Consider the following 6,135-nt stretch of genomic DNA (forward strand, 5'->3'; position numbering starts at 1 on the left):
CTCTCCCTGTCTCTAGATGGGATGTGGTCTCTCCCTGTCTCTAGATGGGATGTGGTCTCTCCCTGTCGGCCAAACCCGGACGATGCTGGGCCAATTCTACGCCGCCCTGTGGGACTCCCAATCACGGCCGGTGGTGATTCACCCTCGAAGCCTGTAGTGATGCTTCTAGCACTGAGATGCAGTACCTTAGACCGCTGTGCCACGGTGGAGCCCTTAATGACCAGAGGAAAACTACCAACAATGCAGGCTCAGCAGATTTAGGCCAATAACAACTAATAATAAAAACTCAACAAAGAGCAATTAAGTTTTGGAAACATCTAAAATACAGTGACCGCCTCTCATATCATTACCAAACCCTGCAATGCCAAGAGCTGAGCAAAGAAAAGAGTCCCCTCATCCAGCTGGTCCTGGGGCTGAGTTCACTAACCTGTTCTACTAACACACTGAAGCCTCAGTCCCCTCATCCAGCTGGTCCTGAGTTCACTAACCTGTTCTACTAACACACTGAAGCCTCAGTCCCCTCATCCAGCTGGTCCTGGGGCTGAGTTCACTAACCTGTTCTACTAACACACTGAAGCCTCAGTCCCCTCATCCAGCTGGTCCTGAGTTCACTAACCTGTTCTACTAACACACTGAAGCCTCAGTCCCCTCATCCAGCTGGTCCTGGGGCTGAGTTCACAAACCTGTTCTACTAACACACTGAAGCCTCAGTCCGCTCATCCAGCTGGTCCTGAGTTCACTAACCTGTTCTACTAACACACTGAAGCCTCAGTCCCCTCATCCAGCTGGTCCTGAGTTCACAAACCTGTTCTACTAACACACTGAAGCCTCAGTCCCCTCATCCAGCTGGTCCTGAGTTCACAAACCTGTTCTACTAACACACTGAAGCCTCAGTCCCCTCATCCAGCTGGTCCTGGGGCTGAGTTCACTAACCTGTTCTACTAACACACTGAAGCCTCAGTCCCCTCATCCAGCTGGTCCTGGGGCTGAGTTCACTAACCTGTTCTACTAACACACTGAAGCCTCAGTCCCCTCATCCAGCTGGTCCTGAGTTCACTAACCTGTTCTCCTAACACACTGAAGCCTCAGTCCCCTAATCCAGCTGGTCCTGGGGCTGAGTTCACTAACCTGTTCTACTAACACACTGAAGCCTCAGTCCCCTCATCCAGCTGGTCCTGAGTTCACTAACCTGTTCTACTAACACACTGAAGCCTCAGTCCCCTCATCCAGCTGGTCCTGGGGCTGAGTTCACTAACCTGTTCTACTAACACACTGAAGCCTCAGTCCCCTCATCCAGCTGGTCCTGGGGCTGAGTTCACTAACCTGTTCTACTAACACACTGAAGCCTCAGTCCCCTCATCCAGCTGGTCCTGGGGCTGAGTTCACTAACCTGTTCTACTAACACACTGAAGCCTCAGTCCCCTCATCCAGCTGGTCCTGAGTTCACTAACCTGTTCTACTAACACACTGAAGCCTCAGTCCCATCATCCAGCTGGTCCTGAGTTCACTAACCTGTTCTACTAACACACTGAAGCCTCAGTCCCCTCATCCAGCTGGTCCTGAGTTCACTAACCTGTTCTACTAACACACTGAAGCCTCAGTCCCCTCATCCAGCTGGTCCTGAGTTCACTAACCTGTTCTACTAACACACTGAAGCCTCAGTCCCCTCATCCAGCTGGTCCCTGAGTTCACTAACCTGTTCTACTAACACACTGAAGCCTCAGTCCCCTCATCCAGCTGGTCCTGAGTTCACTAACCTGTTCTACTAACACACTGAAGCCTCAGTCCCCTCATCCAGCTGGTCCTGAGTTCACTAACCTGTTCTACTAACACACTGAAGCCTCAGTCCCCTCATCCAGCTGGTCCTGAGTTCACTAACCTGTTCTACTAACACACTGAAGCCTCAGTCCCCTCATCCAGCTGGTCCTGAGTTCACTAACCTGTTCTACTAACACACTGAAGCCTCAGTCCCCTCATCCAGCTGGTCCTGGGGCTGAGTTCACTAACCTGTTCTACTAACACACTGAAGCCTCAGTCCCCTCATCCAGCTGGTCCTGGGGCTGAGTTCACTAACCTGTTCTACTAACACACTGAAGCCTCAGTCCCCTCATCCAGCTGGTCCTGAGTTCACTAACCTGTTCTACTAAACACTGAAGCCTCAGTCCCCTCATCCAGCTGGTTCTGAGTTCACTAACCTGTTCTACTAACACACTGAAGCCTCAGTCCCCTCATCCAGCTGGTTCTGAGTTCACTAACCTGTTCTACTAAACACTGAAGCCTCAGTCCCCTCATCCAGCTGGTCCTGGGGCTGAGTTCAAACCTGTTCTACTAACACACTGAAGCCTCAGTCCCCTCATCCAGCTGGTCCTGGGGCTGAGTTCACTAACCTGTTCTACTAACACACTGAAGCCTCAGTCCCTCATCCAGCTGGTCCTGAGTTCACTAACCTGTTCACTAACACACTGAAGCCTCAGTCCCCTCATCCAGCTGGTTCTGAGTTCACTAACCTGTTCTACTAACACACTGAAGCCTGTGGGTTGGCAGCGCACTACATCAGTCCCCTCATCCAGCTGGTTCTGAGTTCACTAACCTGTTCTACTAACACACTGAAGCCTCAGTCCCCTCATCCAGCTGGTCCTGAGTTCACTAACCTGTTCTACTAACACACTGAAGCCTCAGTCCCCTCATCCAGCTGGTCCTGGGGCTGAGTTCACTAACCTGTTCTACTAACACACTGAAGCCTCAGACCCCTCATCCAGCTGGTCCTGAGTTCACTAACCTGTTCTACTAACACACTGAAGCCTCAGTCCCCTCATCCAGCTGGTCCTGAGTTCACTAACCTGTTCTACTACACACTGAAGCCTCAGTCCCCTCATCCAGCTGGTCCTGAGTTCACTAACCTGTTCTACTAACACACTGAAGCCTCAGTCCCCTCATCCAGCTGGTCCTGAGTTCACTAACCTGTTCTACTAACACACTGAAGCCTCAGTCCCCTCATCCAGCTGGTCCTGAGTTCACAAACCTGTTCTACTAACACACTGAAGCCTCAGTGACATTGATCAATCAATACCTCATCCAGCTGGTCCTGGGGCTGAGTTCACTAACCTGTTCTACTAACACACTGAAGCCTCAGTCCCTCATCCAGCTGGTCCTGGGGCTGAGTTCACTAACCTGTTCTACTAACACACTGAAGCCTCAGTCCCCTCATCCAGCTGGTCCTGAGTTCACTAACCTGTTCTCCTAACACACTGAAGCCTCAGTCCCCTAATCCAGCTGGTCCTGGGGCTGAGTTCACTAACCTGTTCTACTAACACACTGAAGCCTCAGTCCCCTCATCCAGCTGGTCCTGAGTTCACTAACCTGTTCTACTAACACACTGAAGCCTCAGTCCCCTCATCCAGCTGGTCCTGGGGCTGAGTTCACTAACCTGTTCTACTAACACACTGAAGCCTCAGTCCCCTCATCCAGCTGGTCCTGGGGCTGAGTTCACTAACCTGTTCTACTAACACACTGAAGCCTCAGTCCCCTCATCCAGCTGGTCCTGGGGCTGAGTTCACAAACCTGTTCTACTAACACACTGAAGCCTCAGTCCCCTCATCCAGCTGGTCCTGAGTTCACTAACCTGTTCTACTAACACACTGAAGCCTCAGTCCCATCATCCAGCTGGTCCTGAGTTCACTAACCTGTTCTACTAACACACTGAAGCCTCAGTCCCCTCATCCAGCTGGTCCTGAGTTCACTAACCTGTTCTACTAACAGACTGAAGCCTCAGTCCCCTCATCCAGCTGGTCCTGAGTTCACTAACCTGTTCTACTAACACACTGAAGCCTCAGTCCCCTCATCCAGCTGGTCCTGAGTTCACTAACCTGTTCTACTAACACACTGAAGCCTCAGTCCCCTCATCCAGCTGGTCCTGAGTTCACTAACCTGTTCTACTAACACACTGAAGCCTCAGTCCCCTCATCCAGCTGGTCCTGAGTTCACTAACCTGTTCTACTAACACACTGAAGCCTCAGTCCCCTCATCCAGCTGGTCCTGAGTTCACTAACCTGTTCTACTAACACACTGAAGCCTCAGTCCCCTCATCCAGCTGGTCCTGAGTTCACTAACCTGTTCTACTAACACACTGAAGCCTCAGTCCCCTCATCCAGCTGGTCCTGGGGCTGAGTTCACTAACCTGTTCTACTAACACACTGAAGCCTCAGTCCCCTCATCCAGCTGGTCCTGGGGCTGAGTTCACTAACCTGTTCTACTAACACACTGAAGCCTCAGTCCCCTCATCCAGCTGGTTCTGAGTTCACTAACCTGTTCTACTAACACACTGAAGCCTCAGTCCCCTCATCCAGCTGGTTCTGAGTTCACTAACCTGTTCTACTAACACACTGAAGCCTCAGTCCCCTCATCCAGCTGGTTCTGAGTTCACTAACCTGTTCTACTAACACACTGAAGCCTCAGTCCCCTCATCCAGCTGGTCCTGAGTTCACAAACCTGTTCTACTAACACACTGAAGCCTCAGTCCCCTCATCCAGCTGGTCCTGGGGCTGAGTTCACTAACCTGTTCTACTAACACACTGAAGCCTCAGTCCCCTCATCCAGCTGGTCCTGAGTTCACTAACCTGTTCTACTAACACACTGAAGCCTCAGTCCCCTCATCCAGCTGGTTCTGAGTTCACTAACCTGTTCTACTAACACACTGAAGCCTCAGTCCCCTCATCCAGCTGGTCCTGAGTTCACTAACCTGTTCTACTAACACACTGAAGCCTCAGTCCCCTCATCCAGCTGGTCCTGGGGCTGAGTTCACTAACCTGTTCTACTAACACACTGAAGCCTCAGTCCCCTCATCCAGCTGGTCCTGAGTTCACTAACCTGTTCTACTAACACACTGAAGCCTCAGTCCCCTCATCCAGCTGGTCCTGAGTTCACTAACCTGTTCTACTAACACACTGAAGCCTCAGTCCCCTCATCCAGCTGGTCCTGAGTTCACTAACCTGTTCTACTAACACACTGAAGCCTCAGTTCCCTCATCCAGCTGGTCCTGAGTTCACTAACCTGTTCTACTAACACACTGAAGCCTCAGTCCCCTCATCCAGCTGGTCCTGAGTTCACTAACCTGTTCTACTAACACACTGAAGCCTCAGTCCCCTCATCCAGCTGGTCCTGGGGCTGAGTTCACTAACCTGTTCTACTAACACACTGAAGCCTCAGTCCCCTCATCCAGCTGGTCCTGGGGCTGAGTTCACTAACCTGTTCTACTAACACACTGAAGCCTCAGTCCCCTCATCCAGCTGGTCCTGAGTTCACTAACCTGTTCTACTAACACACTGAAGCCTCAGTCCCCTCATCCAGCTGGTCCTGAGTTCACTAACCTGTTCTACTAACACACTGAAGCCTCAGTCCCCTCATCCAGCTGGTTCTGAGTTCACTAACCTGTTCTACTAACACACTGAAGCCTCAGTCCCCTCATCCAGCTGGTCCTGGGGCTGAGTTCACTAACCTGTTCTACTAACACACTGAAGCCTCAGTCCCCTCATCCAGCTGGTCCTGGGGCTGAGTTCACTAACCTGTTCTACTAACACACTGAAGCCTCAGTCCCCTCATCCAGCTGGTCCTGAGTTCACTAACCTGTTCTACTAACACACTGAAGCCTCAGTCCCCTCATCCAGCTGGTTCTGAGTTCACTAACCTGTTCTACTAACACACTGAAGCCTCAGTCCCCTCATCCAGCTGGTTCTGAGTTCACTAACCTGTTCTACTAACACACTGAAGCCTCAGTCCCCTCATCCAGCTGGTCCTGAGTTCACTAACCTGTTCTACTAACCTTCACTGAAGCCTCAGTCCCCTCATCCAGCTGGTCCTGAGTTCACTAACCTGTTCTACTAACACATGAAGCCTCAGGACCAGAACATCCAATCAATCAGAATAAAACAAATTACAAAAACAAAACTACATTGCTTTTGGGAAACACAAGAACAAGCACAAAGCAAAATGCAGTGCTACCTGGCCCTAAATCGACAGAACACCGTGGCAAACTATTTGACCATGGTTACTGATCAAAACCTTAGAAAACCTTGACACCGTACAGGCTCAGTGAGAACAGCCTTGCCGTTGAGAAGGGTAGACACAGGAAAACCTGGC

The 6,135-nt window shown here is 51.0% G+C and overlaps 1 long non-coding RNA gene across 19 annotated transcripts; it reads right to left on the bottom strand.

Annotated features, from left to right (window-relative positions):
* Positions 1-266: 266 nt before the first annotated feature.
* Positions 267-5,812, bottom strand: LOC127909591 (uncharacterized). 19 transcript variants are annotated; one of them, XR_008072177.1, is made up of 8 exons: positions 5,623-5,810; positions 5,367-5,494; positions 4,617-4,677; positions 4,178-4,488; positions 3,495-3,561; positions 3,172-3,232; positions 745-933; positions 267-683 (listed from the first exon to the last, which is right to left on the bottom strand). It is a non-coding gene; the product is annotated as an uncharacterized LOC127909591 (long non-coding RNA). The 19 variants fall into 19 exon arrangements; XR_008072186.1 differs by lacking the exons at positions 745-933; positions 3,172-3,232 and adding an exon at positions 1,324-1,451 and having other exon boundaries at positions 4,245-4,488; XR_008072183.1 differs by lacking the exons at positions 745-933; positions 3,172-3,232 and adding an exon at positions 1,257-1,451 and having other exon boundaries at positions 4,245-4,488.
* Between the last annotated feature and the right edge of the window lie 323 nt (positions 5,813-6,135).

The sequence above is a fragment of the Oncorhynchus keta genome, chromosome 19 (genome assembly GCF_023373465.1).
Source record: "Oncorhynchus keta strain PuntledgeMale-10-30-2019 chromosome 19, Oket_V2, whole genome shotgun sequence".
Taxonomy (NCBI): domain Eukaryota; kingdom Metazoa; phylum Chordata; class Actinopteri; order Salmoniformes; family Salmonidae; genus Oncorhynchus; species Oncorhynchus keta.